General features: G+C 45.2%; 1 protein-coding gene across 2 annotated transcripts in view; it reads left to right on the forward strand.

Annotated features, from left to right (window-relative positions):
• The first annotated feature begins 1633 nt into the window (after positions 1-1633).
• The window catches only part of CTNNA3 (catenin alpha 3), a 2257234-nt gene continuing 2240384 nt past the window's right edge, over positions 1634-18483 (forward strand). Inside the window, exon 1 of one of the 2 annotated variants that reach the window (XM_029609715.1) lies at positions 1634-1900. The gene's annotated coding sequence lies outside the window, so the exon portion shown is untranslated. The remainder of the gene's footprint in view (positions 1901-18483) is intronic. The other variant, XM_029609716.1, reaches the window with a different exon arrangement.

An 18483-nucleotide genomic window follows, 5' to 3' on the forward strand; every position in this document is an offset into this window, starting at 1 on the left:
CACCCTAGTAGGCCCTTGGGAGGTGCATAGCGAGAGGCAGCACCATAGCCATTCAGGGGACGCTGGAGAGGTCAGCTTGTAGACATGGCGGCAGCCATTTTCCCAAGGGAAGTGGAAGGAGCCTTGAACAAGGTGAGGGAAATGGGGCGAAGCCGTTTAGCACCGACGGACGCAACAGTGCAACTTCCTGGCTCCCACCAAGATGTCTCTGTCTTCTTCTTTTTCAGCAGTTCATGGAGTCACCCTTTTATAGAGATTCTCTTTGACCGAGCCTGTGGTGGTGAGTATACCCCTAATGAAACTCCCTTTACCAGAATGTTCCTCTGTTGAAACATATATCAGGGTCTGCCTTTCTACTAGCTCTGCCTGTGACATTTATGTCGCAGATTGACAGACAAAACTGAAAGCATAAGCACATTTTTATTTTATAAAATGCTCTATAAAGGAATCATGCAGGCCATTATGAATGTCTCTTCTCATCTCTTTCCATCACCCCTCTATTTCCTTATCTTGAACCTTTGTCTTTTCATTATCTCTTTGACCCTTAAAGTCTTTCCTTGCCCCAAATGTCACTTCTTTGTTTATCACTTCCATTGCTCCCTCTCAGCCCTTTGTCTCACCATCCCCTGTGGCTCTTCTCCACACCAATCTCCCCTATCACTGACTTCCTCCCTCTCTCTCTTTTCTATCCCCAATCTCTGTTCCCCCCTCTGTTCTCAGTATAATCTGTGTACTTGTAAAGCAATGTCCCTGGAAACCCTTCTTAACCAGTGTTGGACCAAGCATCTAGTGTAGGCCCAGAGAGGAACAGACAGGCCCCAGATCTCCAGGAGAAGGCAGCTCCTGCTAGAATGTGAATACTGAAGGTAAATGCTGCATGTGATGTGGCTGAAGTTAAGCCACTTATGTTGGACAATAAAGTTTTATGTAAGAAGAATCAAAGTCCAGCTTGTGTCTGTCCTCCAGGAAGTTATAGATTACTTGTGCTGTCTCACTGTGCCGTCCAACCTTTGGCTCTTCTCCTATCTGTCTCTTCCACCACAATCAAACTATCTCTGGCTCCCCTTCTCTAATTTTTCTCTTTTTGGTTCACTTAAGCCCTCAGCAATCACCCTGTCCCTGGCTTCTTCCATCTTCCTTTTATTTTGCTGTCTGTCCTTCCCCACAAATCTTTCCATTTTGGTTTTTCTTTCTGGTCACTTGCAGCTCCAGATTCCATGGGGGAACTAAACTACAAGTGTAAAATTGCATTTTCAAATGTGTTCATCAAATTTTCAAAGATAAGCTATCAGGAAGAAAAGTGGTGGAGATACCTTGAATGGTAAACTAGCCATGAAGAAGGATATCACTTTCCATACTGCAAGTCTAACAGCTTATTATGCATTAGTCATTCTCTAATGTTACATGCACCTCTTTACTGTATCTATTATGTTATTTTCTCTTTCTTCTTTCTTCCAAGTTCTTGCCTGAGAAGGGACTAGAAATGACATGGGAATCAGTGTTTTGGAAAACGAAAATGAAAATCTGATTCTATTTGTATCAAACATAGAGCATGCCTTCTAAGTTCAGCGGCAGTTATATTTGCAGACTTCAGTATAATGTGCCGGGGCTTTTTCAAAGAGATATTTTCAGCAACAAGTTGGCAGTGAAAGTCATGTGCTGCTGCTACTGTAGCTAGAGCTGTTCAGAAGCAGAGGCTTCCATCCTCCCCTGTCACCTCCACTCCTCGCCTTTGTTTCCTGTCCTGGGTGAGTGATAGACAGCTGAAGGAGCTACCCCCACTGTCAGAGCTTCTGGAGTCAGAACGCTGCTAAGCTGCTGGTATCAGAGTCTTCCTACAGAAATTCGTAGCTGAAAGCTAGCATTATTTGATTCTAAACAAAGGCCGAGTTAACACGAGGTAAGGCTGCGTCAGTAATGGTCGTGATAGCTGGGGGATGGAAAATAACTGCTCTATTCAAATTGCACATTGGTTCCTTGTTAAACCAATTTGATTTCTGTTTTAAAGGCTTGCCAGCCACTCACAACCTTTCTCAGACATTTTCTTGAACTGCCATGAAACTTTTGAAAACCATGACATTTTTTTGTGCTCCCACATTAAAAAATTCTCCTATAGTTCCGTAGACCTAAATCACTTGCATGCTGCTTCTGTTAGTGGAAGCTGAAGTACCCAAGGTCATGTAGTGCAGAGATATCGCTGACTATGTGCACCATGCCAGAGTATTATTTAGGAAGAGATAAGATAGTATAAGAATGCTGTTTTTTTTTAACAAGGGTGTGCATTATCACTTGAAATTTTGGAAGATTTTCTTTCCAGTAGACAGGCCTATGTAAACAATATACTGAATGACTATATATATATTCTAATTTGTGATTTTATATCTTAATGTTTATTAAGAATGTAGGCACAATAAAACATGTAGTGAGTGACATCGGTCATGTGAACAGTTTCTTGGAATATGATGCAAGTAGATTTGGCAGAAACCATTACAGTACTTTTAAAATAGTCAAAAATAAAGTCTTGAAATTAGTTAGCTCTAGTTTAAAGGAGAGTAAGTGCAAATAATTCAGTTATTTATATTAGTGAACAAAGGTCAAGTGTCTCTCTTTATTAGAATTCTATATTTGAGTATTTCTAGTATTTCTAGTAAAAAAATAAATAAGCAAATCCTCATGACGTCTTGCTTCATGTGTGTTACATTATATTGCTAAGACGAAAATACTAACATTTATGTTTTTATTTACAATATGCCAAGTTTTGATGGCATGTGGTACAAAGAACATAAAAACAAAAATAATGCCAAAATATATAGTATATAGTGATACGGTGCGGTTTTATGACTGATACAAATCCAGCAAATTGTGAGTAACTGTAGAACCAATGATTTTTTTCCATAGTACCTAATTTACGACTTGTAAAAATCTATATAATAAAAGTATGCACCATACTTGTTAAAATTTAGCAGTGAACATTTATAAGCATTTGAGACACAAACTGCTGACTTTAGGAAACTGTTCTGTATGTTTTGTGTAACTTAGTAACTTTATTGTAGGATATTTCAAACATTTATTCATATTTATTTATTTATAGCTATATGTTTTTATGGGCTCAGCAGCATCCTTCTTACCCTTTGCAATTCCAATTTTAATTAAAATTTGCCTTTACTGAGGCTATGGTTCCATGAGTCTTCATTCACAGCTAAGTGGGAATATTTAACCATTTTTACTTCCTCTGTACATTCTTCTCTAGCTCATCTATTGCAGCAATGGTCCTTGTAAGATAGACCATGTTCCTTCCCCCAAAATATAGCATCTGGCCACTAGTGGGCATAGAAGAGGCTTCCTGAGGCAGGCAGTTCTGGGAGATGTAGTTCCAGGAAGGCAGAAACTGGGAAGACAGATGAGGAAAATCAGGCAGCTGAGAGAAAAATGGCAAAAAATATTTAACCGGATAGAAACAGAGAAAGCCAGGACAGCAGACAAAATGTTTGGATGGCAGGGCTCTGTAGAAGCCAGGATACCCCAAGAGCTTCAATTGTTAGGGAGTTTGTCAGAAAATTGGAAAAACCAGCTATTTGAAATATTGGCAGTTTTGCAGAACAGTGTGGAAAGTGCTGGGAATAAAAAGCTTCAGCATAGGAATGTTTATACTGAGCTGTGCTGTAATCTATAAAGTTACAAATCTGCAACAAAAGAAATATTTATTGTGAGATGTGTTCTTTATGAAGCCTTACTGTATTCTTTTGTGACTCCATGTAGTTAGAAATAAAAAGTTCAAGACAAGCCATTTTCTATTGGTGTTTTGTGAAGTTTCTTACTGGGAGTGGCAAGGGGACGACAGAATATGCCGCCACGTCAAGTGTCCTATTACAGTCCTTTAACTAAGACACATGGATTGAGGCTCCCTGTAGAATCTGGCCCAAGAGTGCTCAGGAGCTATTCAGTAGGTGCTGTCTTCAGCAATAATTGGGCCACCTTCCCCAAGCTCCATAGCATCTCCAGCCATTGTCAGCCTGGGAAGCAGGAGTAAGGTTGGTAATTAAACATGATTCTCCCACATACAGCTTTTCTTCCCAGCAAAGGAACCAAAACCAACCTTATTAAGACACAGTTCTGAGTTCAGTCTTTTTATTGAGTACCGTATTTCCACGACAATAACCCGCCCACGTATATAACCCGCCCACACACATAACCCGCAGGTTTTCAAGATTTATGAAAAAAAGTTTTAATATACCCCGCCTCCTCATATAACCCGCAATTCAAAAAAAAAATAAATTTTTAAATACCTGTCGGAGGGCCGCGTGGGTCCAGGCGGGCGGCGGGAGCCGGGTGGTCGCGTGTTAAATCTAGGCCGCGGGCGGGTGGGCGCTTGTTCCAGGCGGGGGCGGGTGGACGCGCGTTAGTTCGAGACGGCCGGCGGGTGGTCGCGTGTTAAATCTAGGCCGGGTCGCACAGGCGCGCATTCATTCACTGCCGGTGGGGGCAGCCCCCACCGGCAGTGAATGAATGCGCGCCGAAAGCAGCTTGTTCCAGGCGGCGGTGGCGGGTGGACGCGCGTTAGTTCGAGGCGGGTGGTCGCGTGTTAAATCTAGGCCGGGTCGCTCAAGGCAATCTAGGCCGGGTCGCTCAAGGCAGTCACATGCCGTGACGTCACGGCATGTGACTGCCTTGAGCATCGAATCGCAGGGGTCGCATTCATTCATCCAGGCGGAGGAGCCGGCTGCTTTCGCCGCTACTGCCTTGAGCGCCGAAAGCAGCCGGCAGCGGCAGCTGAAAGCAGCCGGCTCCTCCGCCTGGATGAATGAATTCATTCACTGCCGGTGGGGGCTGCCCCAGCCCCCACCGGCAGTGAATGAATGCGACCCCTGCGATTCGATGCTCAAGGCAGTCACATGCCGTGACGTCACGGCATGTGACTGCCTTGAGCGACCCGGCCTAGATTGCCTTGAGCGACCCGGCCTAGATTTAACACGCGACCACCCGCCTCGAACTAACGCGCGTCCACCCGCCACCGCCGCCTGGAACAAGCTGCTTTCGGCGCGCATTCATTCACTGCCGGTGGGGGCTGCCCCCACCGGCAGTGAATGAATGCGCGCCTGTGCGACCCGGCCTAGATTTAACACGCGACCACCCGCCGGCCGTCTCGAACTAACGCGCGTCCACCCGCCCCCGCCGCCGCCTGGAACAAGCGCCCACCCGCCTGCGGCCTAGATTTAACACGCGACCAATCAGGAAGCGGCCGGGCGCAGGGATAGGACGGACTCCTCTCAGCTGCAGCCTATTCAGAGTCGGGAAACTTTATTGGTTGTAAAATTTTTTCTGGATAATCATATGCTCATGAACTGGAATCAAGGAAATCTTTCAAGTATTCCAAATTGCATAGGTTGTTTTTTTTTTAATATATAACTTAGCTGCTACAGCCACTTCAAATCTATAAATCATACATACAGGGGCGGATTTTCAGAGCCCTGCTCGCCTAAATCCGCCTAAATCCGGGCGGATTTAGGCGAGCAGGGCCCTGCGCGCCGGTGCGCCTATGTTCAATAGGCCTACCGGTGCGCGCAGACCCCGGGACTCGCGTAAGTCCCGGGGTTTTCCGAGGGGGCGTGTCGGGGGCGTGTCGAGGGGGCGGGCCCAATCCGCGTGGCGTTTTCGGGGCGGGCCGTAGCGTTTCGGGGGCGGGCCTGGGGGCGTGGTTACGGCCCGGGGCGGTCCGGGGGCATGGCCGCACCCTACAGACCCGCCCCCAGGTCGCGTCCCGGCACGCTAGCTGCCCGCTGGCGCACGGGGATTTACGCCTCCATCTGGGAGGCGTAAATCCCCCGACAAAGGTAAGGGGGGGTTTAGACAGGGCCGGGCGGGTGGGTTAGGTAGGGGAAGGGAGGGGAAGGTGAGGGGAGGGCAAAAGAAAGTTCCCTCCGAGGCCGCTCTGATTTCGGAGCGGCCTCGGAAGGAACGGAGGTAGGCTGTGCGGCTCGGCGCACGCCGGCTATACGGAATCGATAGCCTTGCGCGCGCCAATCCCGGATTTTAGCGGATATGCGTGGCTACGCGCGTATCTACTAAAATCCAGCGTACTTTTGTTTGCGCCTGATGCGCCAACAAAAGTACGCCAAATCGCGCTATTTGAAAATCTACCCCACAGTATTCCACCAAAAGGTACTATTTAATCAACTAACATTTTTCCAATTGCTAAGTACCATCTGTAATGTAAATGTAATAAGAATATCCAATAATTTACACTGTTTAGTTGAAAGCTGATCTTGAAATTTATATGATCGCAAAATGGCAGACACATTTCCAATAGTTTTTCTACTATCAGCTCTTGGTTGGCGGCAATTTACTATTGAATTTATCTAAAAATGAGGCCATATGTTTTTATAGTCAATTGTGCCCTCTACCCAATTGTGAAGGGCGTTCTCTGTTTGTAAAAAGGACTGTAATTCAGTTTAAGAATATAACCATCAATTTAGCTATTTTGTTTGATTCCCATTTTAGTTTTAGACCACAGATGCAATCTGTTTTAAAGGTAGGTTATTTTGACTAGCAAGAGAGAGAGAGAACTTCTGGGGAGGCCCTCCCAGTGTGCAACTATTTATATACCTATAGGAGGGGAATCTAATAGCTCGAGGTGAGGTGGTGGTGGTGGTTTAAAGTTTAGGGGCCAGTTTTTCATGTAGAGTGAGATGTACGAACAGCACAGTACACCTTGGTGAATATTTGACAACGTTTGGAGAGAGGAAAGTCTCACAAAGATGAAATTTTGTACTATGCTATCTCATCCTAGCTTGATGGTACCCTGTTATAGAGTCCATCAAGCTAGGGTGGTTAAAAGTTGTCAAATGGTAACAAGTTTTCAAAAGTGGAAAGAAAAAAATAAGGCAAAATATAGGATCCTTGGGGCCCTGTAGAAAGCTTGCATTTAGTTGAGTGAAGTTGTGTCTTACTATGTTTTTAGAATTCTTTAAAGGTGTAAATAGGCAAGTAGATAAAGGTTGATATAAAGTATTTGGATTTTCAGAAGGCATTTGATAAAGTCCCTCATGACAGATTTCTCAGGAAATGAAAAGTAATGGGATAGGAGGCAGTGAATTGGTGACTGGTTAAAAGATAGGAAACAGGGTAGGACTAAATGGTCAGTTTTCCTATTGGAGAAGGGTCGTTAGTAGAGTACCACAGAGATCTGCACTCGGACCTGTGCTGTTTTTTTTTTTTTTTTTTAATAATTCTTTTCATTAAAGTCACATGAGAAAATACAACTCCACACCAAGGAGTATCCTTGTTTACAATATAGAAGAATACAAAAATTGAAAAATAGAAACAAACAACCTTATTATAAATCGATGTGATCTATTTTCCAGCATTTATGTATTGATAACAAAGTCTCCCCCACCCATCACACTCTCCCTCCCACAGCCTACATTCACACCACATGTTCTCGCACACGAACACTTGGCTGATAATCCAGATCAGATGTTGCATTTCAGGGTACACCAATTAACCGAGACATAAGTACTGAGACCATATAAACCCAGAATGCTACCAAATTTTCTTTAAAAAAAACATGTTCCCACAATCCAAAGTATTCCAGTTATGCAAGCAGTTGCTTAGGATGTTGCAAATTGCTTTTCCTTATAAGCTCCATCTATGCTATATTGATCATTAATTCCTTCCACGTTTGAACAATAGATGATTCATCACTTTTCCAAGTCAGTAAAATGACTTTCTTAGCTAATAAAAGTGAAACAATGAGAAACATCTTCCCTCAGGATCTGTGCTGTTTAACACATTCATAAATGATCTGGAAAAAAGGAATGACAAGTGAGGTAGTCAGATTTGCAGTTGACACAAAATTATTCAAAGTAATCAAAATATAAGCAGAATATGAGAAATTGCAGGAGGCCCTTGCCAGGCTGGGGGGACTCTGCATCTAATTGGCAGATGAAATTTAATGTGGACATGTACAAAAAAGTGGTGCACATAGGGGAAGAAACATTTCTAACTATGGGGGTAATTTTGCAACTACCTGCATAGGCGCAAAGTCCGGGGTCACTTTTTATCCACAGATTTTGCACCAGTTTTCCAAGTGAAAGTACATTCAGGCTTTGTAAAATTTTAGAGCATGCCAATTTATTGCTGTTTGTACTATTCATGTATTTTTATTTAAACTGAAGTTTTATTATGAGTGGTATATTGTAAACCGCCTTGTAATGGTTACCGCTTGTGAAAGTGCAGAATACGTTTTTAATAAAATCAAAATTCAAACTCCACGTTGAAAATTATTCCAAGAAAAATACGGACATATGTTTGAAAATCCAAAAATATCTGCATAAGTGCCCCTCCTCAGTCCCGCTCTGGGGAACGTCTTTTCTCGCTGTGGGTAAACTTGCCCGTGTAGTGCCGCTACGCACACAAATTTACCCATATATTAGGAGGGGTAATTTTTCTAAAAGCCCATTTCCATGGGTGAAAAATAGAGTAATTTTAAAAGCTGCTTGTCTACACAATGCTAGATTCGATATCACAAGATGACACCTAGGAAAAGGTCCTTGTAGTCATTGTGAACAATACACTGAAATTTTCAGCTCAGAGTGCAGCAGCAGTAAAAAAAAGTAGAAGGTTAGAAATTATTCAAAAAGAAATAGAGAACAAAACTGAGAATATCATAATGCCTCTGCATAGATCTATGATACCATCATATCTTGAGTTTTGTGTGCAGTTCTGATTGCCCTGTCTCTAAAAAGATATAGTAGAATAATTAGAAAAGGTGCAGAGAAGGGTAATAAAAATGATAAAGTGGATGGAATGGCTCCCTTATGAAGAAAGGCTAAATAGGTTAGGGCTCTTCAGCTTGGTGTAGTTATGACTGAGAGGGGATATGATAGAGGTTTACAAAATCATGAGTGAGGTGGAACAGGTAAATAGGGGAAGTTTATTTCCCTTTTAAATAGGACTAAGGCACACTCCATGAAACTAACTGGTAGAAGATTTAAATCAAATTTAAGACAGTATTTCTTTTCAGTCAATGCACAATTAATCTATAGAATTTGCTGTGAGAGGATGAGGTCAAGGCTAATAGATCGTTAAAAGATGTGGTCAAGGTTGAAAAAAGTTTGTACAAGTTTCTGGAGTACAGATCTATTAACAATTATTAGTCAGGCAGATTTGAGAATTGCCATCCTGGAAGTAACTTGCTATTGACCCGGATTGGCCACCTTTGGAGACAGGATACTAGGCTTGATTGACCATTGGTCAGACCCAGCATGGAATTTTTTATGTTCTTACATCTAATGTAAATGTTTGCTGCAGAAAACCTGCACCAGAAACATCTTCTTTTTCTAAATCGCTTAAGACAGATCTTTTTAAAGATAATGTACAGTTGAAAGCTGTGCAAAAAATGCCACAAGCATATCAGTAAGTCAGTCAGCCCACACAGTTTTGAAATGGTGCTTTATCTAACTTATAAATTTTGCAAATGGCAAACACTTGCATTTTGATTTAATTGATTCACAAAACGTGTTTCAAAGCTTTTGCTGTCTAATTATAAACTTTACTTAAAATATACAGATAATAGGGATTTTAAATGATGAAACAGTATTCAACATGTAATAAGCCGCAAAAGTCCTGGTTTCATCATTAATGATACTAATAGAATGCACCCTTTGTAAAACAGAGGCAATGTTGTTAGGGTTCAATTAATGTTATTTTAGATAAATGTATGCATTAGTTGGCTTTGTATAAATTATTAAATATAGTTCATGAAAGGATACTGAGAACTTTGTGTGAACAAAACCTGTAATAGTAGTTTAGATTCTGTGCCATTTACTGCTCTCAAAAAATTGTTACACGTTGAGATTAAAGCTAAGGCAGTTTTGTTCTCACTACAGTCTTCATCACTGGAAAGAAACTTCAGTATTAAAATATCAGATGTAATATTAAGATCCTGTAATAGTTTGCTAAACTTGTCCATTGCAACTATTCTTATAGTATGGAAACTCTGTCAGCCTGTTAAAGATGTTTTGGCAATGGTTTACTCATTGTACTGTTTTGTGTGAGTTTGGTTTGTGAATGCTCTGCAGTGTTAGGTTTACTGGGGTAAAGAGAAGCATCACTCTCATGGCTGAGGCTCCATGCATTGTAAATGTTACAGAATGAATAAAATAATTAAAATATCATTACATATTGAATTTTCACCTGTTGACTTTTGTTTCTTAAAGTCTAAAGAAGGAATAAGAAAAATAAAACAACCTTGTCTAAATCTGTGGATTATAACCCTCTTGGGTTTTAAGCATTTTGTCTTCTGGGGGTAAAAGGCATTAATGTGTTGCATTTGCTTATTAATCTTGGAGTCCTTTGATGAGCTGGTATGACTTAGGGGAAGTGGGACTCAATCACTTCCTGTTTTTTGGTTTATATAGACTTTTAAGAGACCAGAGACCTCATTTCTGCAGATTTCCTCAATTAAAGCTGTCCATTCATTTTATTAATCCCACTTATAACCCCCATGGTTCTAGTTCTTATGAATTGAATTCAAAAATTCTTATGAGTCATGGCCTTGTTGATTATAACCCAAAGCTTCTTATTAGCTATGTTTGGGGGTCTTGACTAGGTTGTAAGTGTTGCGGTCCTGGCCGCGAGCACCTTGGCCAGGCCCTTACCTCCGTGCTCCGGGACCTGCTCCTGTTTCCGGAGGCCTAGTTTGCAGCCTGTTTGACGGCGTCCCCGCTGGGGTTGCGCCGCCGTGAAGTCTCCCGTGGATGCCCTGCTTCTAGGCGCATGCGCGCGCCACTTGGGCGCTTTTCTAGGCCGTTTCCCGCCAGTGGTGACTCCGCCCAACTCCTGACGTCAGACGCCGCGGCCTTGATAAGCTGGCCGCGGCCATCCAGTCTTTGCCTTGCAACGGGTTGCCTCCCGGGTCCCTGTTGCGCTGTGCCCCGGAGTGACCTGCCTTGCTTCGTCGCTCCGTTCCTGCTACAGTACTTGCCTGGTTCCTGCTTGCCTGCTACAGTACCTGCTTGGTTCCTGCCTGCCTGCTACAGTACCTGCTTGGTTCCTGCTTGCTTGCTATAGTACCCGAGTCTTGCTACAGTTCCTGCCTGGTTCCAGAACCCGATCCCAGTTACAGTATTGCTACTGTCCTAGTCTGGTTCCAGTTACCTGTCCTGTTCCACAACCCGCCTAAGTCCCAGCGGCCGGGTCCCAATGGGCTCCTCCCGGTGGGGGCTTCGGCTTCCAAGGGTGAAGCTACCTAAGTCCCAGCGGTTGGGCTCCTACGGGCTCCTCCCGGGGGAGTACCAGCTTCCAGGGTGAAGAGCATCTATGTCCTGCCTGAACATCTGCCTCCCGGCCTGCTATCCATTAGCGACATTGACCATCTTTCCCAGTCTCCAGCAGGTCGGCCCAAGGGTCCACTAAACCGAGACTCCCACAACAGATTGCAAGGCCATGGACTCGGCGGATGCACCCGTTCCCTCGGATCTGCCCGGGATGGCCCGGCATATGCTACAGCACCAGAGCTGCATTGATTCTTTGGCAGCCATGGTGGATCGGCTATCCTCGTGCCTGGAGTCCTTGCCTCCCGCTGACAGGGCCCCCGAGGGTCACAGCTCTTCTGTGACTCAGCTACCGGCACCCTCTCGCTACGCTGGTGATTTAAGGACCTGCCGCGGCTTCCTGAACCAATGTTTTGTACGGTTCTCCTTGCTGCCTCGGCAGTTTCCCTCGGATGCGGTGAAAGTGGCATAGATCCTGTCCCTGCTTGATGGGAAAGCCTTAATATGGGCTTATCCCCTTTGGGAAAACAATGATTCTTCGCTAACGGACTTTCAACAGTTCATTACAAACTTTCACCAGGCCTTTGATGAGCCCGCCCGAGTAGCCACCGCTACGTCTGATCTGCTGCAACTTCGTTAGGTGACTCGCTCCTTGGCAGATTATGCAATGGAGTTTCGGACTTTAGCCCAGGAAGTAGGTTGGCAAGATGGTAGTCTTAAGGCCATCTTCCTGGAAGGCCTCTCCGGACGCATAAAGGATGAAATTACAGCTCGAGACCTGCCGGAGGACCTCAACGCCCTGATTGAGATGGCTGCCCGCATTGACCGCCACCTACAACAACGGGCCAAGGAGCAGCGCTCCTCTCGCCATAGTCCGGCTCGTGGGTCGAGACCTGTGCCGTCTCCCAAGATTTCTCGTCCAGAAGCTCCCACCTGCGAACCCATGCAGCTGAGATGGGCCCCGCTTTCTGCTGAAGAAAGGCAGTGCCGCCGTTCGTTGAAGTTGTGTTTATATTGTGGTCAGAAGGGCCACTTCTTGGCACGCTGCCAGGAGCATGCGGAAAAAACGCCAAAGCCTAGGAGGTCGGGAGGAACTCCTCCTAGGCTGTGCTACAGCTCCTCGATGTACTGTCACTGTTACTCTGGAATATCCCGGAGGCTCCTTTGAGACGATGGCGTTCCTGGATTCTGGAGCCAGAGGTAATTTCATCCTGCACGATTTAGTCTGCCAGTTGCGAATCCCTATGCATAGACGGGAGGTCCCATTATGAGGGATGTCTAGCTCCTTTCTCCTGGATTCTTCAGCCATGCCTAACCCTCTAACTCACTGGGCATGCTCCCAGGGTTTATAAACCCCAGGTTGCCTCTCCCCCAAAAAGGTAGAGTTTAAGCAATAGGACGGATTCTTAAACCAACACTCCTCCCATTGCCCCTATCTTAGAAAAATGTATTTTGGAAAAAAACTATTAATGATGAGCTGAGACCCCCACTGCATTACTAAAGAAAAGTATAGTGCGGTGCCTTGAATCAAGTAGAATACAGGGCTTAGATAATATGGTATCACTAAGGGAAGAGCTTGCAAATAAACTTGATCATATTCTTTGATAAGGTGACCAAAGTTGTAGATCAGGCTAGTGCAATGGATATAAATTGGACTTCAGTATGGCCTTTGAATGTGTTTCATGTAAAAGCCAGGTAAGCAAAATAGATAATATAGGACCAGAACTAAAGTTAATTGCTTGAGGAGAAAGCAAATAGAATGCAAGGGATTATTAGGAAAGGAATAGAGAATAAAACACAGAATATCATAATGCTTCTGTACTGCTCCATGGTATGATCTCATCTTGAATATTGTGTTCAGTTCTGGTCACCATATTTCAAGAAAGATGTAGCAGAATTTGAAAAGGTACAGAGAAGGGCGACCAAGATGATAAAGGGGATGGAACAATTCCCCTATGAAGGAAGGCTAAAGAGGTAAGGACTCTTCAGCTTGGAGAAGAGACAGCTGAGGGGAGATATGATAGAGGTCTATAAAATAATGAGTAGAATGGAACAAGTAAATGTTAATCAGTTGTTTACTCTTTCGAAAAGTGTAAAGACCAGAGGACACACAATGAAGTTACTGGGTAATATAAATAAAACTAATAGAAAATATTTTTTTACTCAACGCATAATTAAGCTCTGGAATTTGTTGCCAGAGAATGTGGCAACAAATTCCAGTTATTAGTATAGTACATTTAAAAAAGGTTTGGACAAGTTCCTGGAGGAAAAATCCATTAGCAATTATTAAGGGAGAGTTGCAGAAATCAACTGCTTATTCTTGGTATAAGTAGCTTGGAATCTATCTACCCCTTGGGATCCTGCCAAGTACTTGTGACCCAGCATGGCCACTGCTGGAAACAGGATATTGGGCTTGATGGACTCTTGGTCAGACCCAGTATGGCAAGCCTTATGTTCTTATGTTTTTATGAGTTGGTTATGCAACAAAATTCAGAATTGTGGCTCATGGAGTCCACTCTAGTAAATGTGAAGTGATTGGTGGGGTGCCTGAATACCCAGTACTGGGAAAAGTGTTTTTTTCTCTTTAAAAACAATTCTTATGTATTTTCTTTGTCTCTGTGTGTATGTTTGTGTGTGTGTGTGTGTGTGTATATACACATTATCTCTTGAACCATTCAACCTACAGCAACTAAATGTCCAGGATATATATATATAGGGGAAGGAGCAGCAATTGGGGCAATTGCCTGAAGACCTGCACTTTGTAGAGCACTGGGCCACAGTGGTAGTCCAACCCCTGTCAATAAGGCTCCAACCCCATGGCCCAAGTCTATTTCCCTTCCACCCACACCATTAATGTAGAGAGCAGTATTGGAACTGCATCTAAGTGAAATATCTAGCTTAATTAGTTAGGGGTAGTAACCGCCGAAATAAGCAAGCTACACCCATGCTTATTTGTTTACCCAGACTATGTAATTCAGTCCTGCCTATCAGTAGGAGGCAGGGCACAACATCATCAGGTTGACACCTCCTTTCCAATGCTGCCACAGGCCAATGCTGCTGCCTTGCTCTGAGGTGGCCTGCGTTTCTCCTTGTTGAGGTCATGGAGATAAGTGGCTGTGTTGCCTACACTGCCTACATAACCCTTCCACCCCCCAGCTCATTAAATCTTTGGATAAATAGTCAAGAGTTTTGAAGCTGTTTTTCAGTGCAAGAAAGTATTAATTCATGCATTTGAGAGCAAAAGTCCACTGGTCACATACTAATATGAGGATAAAACCTGACAGCTACTAGACAGGAAAGGGATCTAGAAGTAATTACTTCTGACAACTTGAAGTTAGTCAGTCAGGGGAGAAAGACCGATACTTCACTTTCAATGCATATCCAGCATAGCGCTCTGCTTCAACCGCAGGGGAGAAAGACCGATACTTCACTTTCAATGCATATCCAGCATAGCTCTCTGCTTCAACGGCAGGGGAGAAAGACCGAGACTTCACACATATCCAGCATAGCTCTCTGCTTCAACGGCAGGGGAGGAAGTCCAATACTTCACGCATATCCAGCATAGTTCTCTGCTTCAACGGCAAGGGGAATGAAGAAAAGTGGATCTATATACAGAGAACAACCAACAAGGACTGAATTACATAGTCTGGGTAAAAAAATAAGCATTTGTGTAGCTTGCTTATTGCTCGGGAGGAGGAAGCTGCGGCCTCGACGGCGCGAGAGGAGCGTGAGCCCTGCCGAGGCTCCAGCACAGCGAGGGAGCGAAGGGGAGACGTTTCAGAGCTGGTAGGCTTAACAACGAGAAACGGTAGGGAAAAAGAAGCTGATGGACCATGGTCTTTCTATAAGAGACTAAAACCAGAACTTCCACACACTGCAGTGCTCATCTGTTTGGTTTGTGATTTAGCCAGCTCCATCATCAAAAGGGACTTCTTCATTTTCTTGATTGCTTTTTTTTCCCCACACGATTTTGTGTTTGGGACAGGGTACATATTTTACAAACTGGTGACATTAGGGTGGTTGTCCTAGGATGGTATTCCTCACAAGATGGTGACATCATCAGATGGATCCCGACACAGAAAATATTTGTCAAAATTTCTAGAAACTTTGGCACACTATCAACGTGTTCACGCGGGGTCCCTCTTTAGTCTCTTCTTTTTTGCGGAACTATCATCTCATGGGTGCGGAGCTCGTGCTGGTTTTTTCTTTAGAAAACTGCCACGTCTGAGATTTCTCATTCTTTTTTCCTTAACGAAACACCTTAATTAGAGGGTGTCACGATAAGTTACTCATTCTTTGCGGTTGATTACTGACAGTGCCATCCTCAGGTGGTCACCAGTCATTGACCACCTGTCAGTTAGATTTTTTCATGGTATTGTCTGGTTTTCTCTGATGTCCCCAGTGCCCCAGACTATGTCCATTACAGACTCTCATGAGGTCTGCATTTTGTGCCTGGGGGCATCACATGACATCTAAGGGTGTTCATTCTGTGCCCAGATGACCTCCAAGGGTCGTTGTGTGCACTTTGACAAGATAGAAAAATTGTATGGCTCCAGGAAGTCTGAGCCTTTGACCTTCGCATCTGGGGCATCGATGCCTCGGTGTAAGGGGGACCAGGTAGTCTCAAGTCCTTCTTTATCTTCTCCTCTGCTGGTTCCTCAGCTCGGGTTAGGTGCTGGGGATTGGCTTCTTTCCATTTCTTCCCATTCTAAGTCTGGGTCATCGCTATCTCCCTTGGCACTGGGGAAAGAATGGGCTGAGCATCTTGGAAAGTCGAGGAAGCATCAGCATCAATCACCATCCTCTCATGAATCCAGGGCCTGAGGCAATCCCCACTGATTCTGGTGCCGGGCACCGTTCTGTCTCAGGGCACTGAGAGAAACCAGGTCACACCTCCTCCTCCTCAGACTATACTGTCATTGGCAGCATTTGAGGAGGAGTTGGAGCACAGAGTTCGGTTGGCAGTCAGCCTAACCCTACAAGGTATTGAGCCGCCAGCTTGGGGCCTCCATGGCCGCTGGAGCCAGCACTGTCGATGCTGGCACTGTTGCTGGAGTGTTTGGACTTGCTTCTCGGTGTGCTGCCAACACAGCCTGTACTGGTGTATCAAGAGCTCTTGCTGCTATGGGAGACACTGAGCAACCTCGATCGGAGACCATCCCCATCAGGGATTCCTCCACTGAAGGAGGGCTGTCTGGGCCGGTGGTTCCTTGTCCAATGCTAACCCCATGGCCGGTGTTGCCTGAGCTGCCAGGCCCATCAATGCCCTCGATGCCTCTGGTGCCCTCAGGCCTCTCGCTGCCCCTGGTGCCACAGCCCAAGAGTGCTGTCAGAGCTCCCCACCAGTGCCCTTGGGCGATCTGAGCGATGATGTTGCTCCTAATGACCCGTGGGGAGATGAGGATTCTGTATCCTCCACAGATGATTCCAAGGACCTGCCCTCCAAGCCTTCTCCTCTGGAGGAGAGATGTCGATCCTCTCCAGAGGATCTGACCTTTGCAGGCTTTGTCCGAGCCATGGCAGAGTCTGTTTCCTTCCTGCTCCTTACTGAGGAAGGCTCCAGGCACAAGATGCTGGAGGTCCTCCAATTCATGGATGCACTGAAGGAAGTGGTTGCAGTTCCTATTCAAGACATATTTAAGGAACTGTTTGTCCGGCTCTAGGACCACCCGATCTCAGTCCTGCCAGTCAGTTGTAAGACTGACACCGTGTACCTGGTGCAGCCAAACACGGCGAGCCAGATTCTGCAACAATCCATGGTGGTGGAATCAGCCCTCAGAAAGGCAAAGAAGTCTCAAACTCATGTTTCAGGACCCCCAGGCCATGTGGACAGAGTCCTGGATGCCCTGGGGAGAAAGTTTTCCAAGGATTCATGTTAGCATATCATCTTGCCTTTTACCAACTATATATGAGCCAGTATTCCAGAAACCTCTGAAACCAGGTTCAGGACTTAGTGAACCATCTTCCTCAACAACTCCAGGAGGACTTCTTGAAGGTTGTTCAGCAAGGTTTTGAGTGTGACCAGCACAAGGTTTGGTCCACTTATGATGTCTTTGAGACGGCAGTGAGAGTAGCCACCAGCAGGGAAGTGGCTTCTACTCCAGATATTTCCTCATTCCAATGAGAACAGGGGGCCTTCATCCGATTCTGGACCTGAGGGCCTTGAACAAATTCCTCCAACGGGAAAAGTTCAAGATGGTCTCACTGGGTGCCCTGATTCCTCTCCTGCGGAGGGGAGACTGGCTTTGCTCCCTCGATGTAAAAGATGCCTACACTCATATCAAAATTTTCCATGGCCACTGGAAATTCATCCAGTTTATGGTGGGCAAATACCATTTTCAATACTGAGTGCTGCCCTTCGGACTGGCATTGGCACCCCATGTCTTAACAAAGTGTCTGGCAGTTGTGGGGGGCCTATCTGAGAAGGCTGCAAGTGCAAGTTTTTCCCTACTTGGACAACTGGCTTATCAAGAGCACCTCCAGGCAGGGAGCACTGCAGTCCCTACACTCCACCATTTGGGTTCTGGAGATCTTAAGTTTTCTGGTCAACTACCCAAAGATGCAGCTGCTCCTGTCACCGCAACTGGACTTCATTGGTGCCAAGTTTGACAAGGCTCAGGCTCAGGCATTTTTGCCTAGGGATCGAGCACTCACCATATTGTCCCTGGTAAGGCAGGTCTCTGAGTCATCAGGTCTCTGTGCTCCGTATGTTACACCTGTTGGGACACATGGCAGTCACCGTTCATGTCACTCCCTTCGCTTGTCTGCAAATGCGCAGGGTGCAGTGGATCCTGCAGTCCCAGTGGCACCAGGCCATCTAGGACCTTTGGGTATAAATCAGGGTGACCCCACTACTTCAGGATGCCTTGTCGTGGTGGGGAACCCTATCCAACTTGGAAGTAGGTGTATCTTTTCAGGCTCCCCCTGGTCAGGTGATGCTTACCATGGATGCCTCTTGCCTGGGATGGGGAGCTTATGTGGGAGATCTCTGAACCCAGGGTCAATGGTCAGTGCAGGAAGCAAACTGTCAGAGCAACTTACTGGAGCTCCAGGTGATCCATTACACACTTTGGGCATTTCAAAATCGCTTGGCCAACAAAGTAGTCCTCATCCAGACTGATAATGAGGTGGTGATGCGGTACCTCAACAAACAGGGAGGCATCAAATCGTTTCTTCTTTATCAGGAGGTAGTCCAGATCTGGTCATGGGC

The sequence above is a fragment of the Rhinatrema bivittatum genome, chromosome 7, assembly GCF_901001135.1.
Source record: "Rhinatrema bivittatum chromosome 7, aRhiBiv1.1, whole genome shotgun sequence".
Classification (NCBI taxonomy): domain Eukaryota; kingdom Metazoa; phylum Chordata; class Amphibia; order Gymnophiona; family Rhinatrematidae; genus Rhinatrema; species Rhinatrema bivittatum.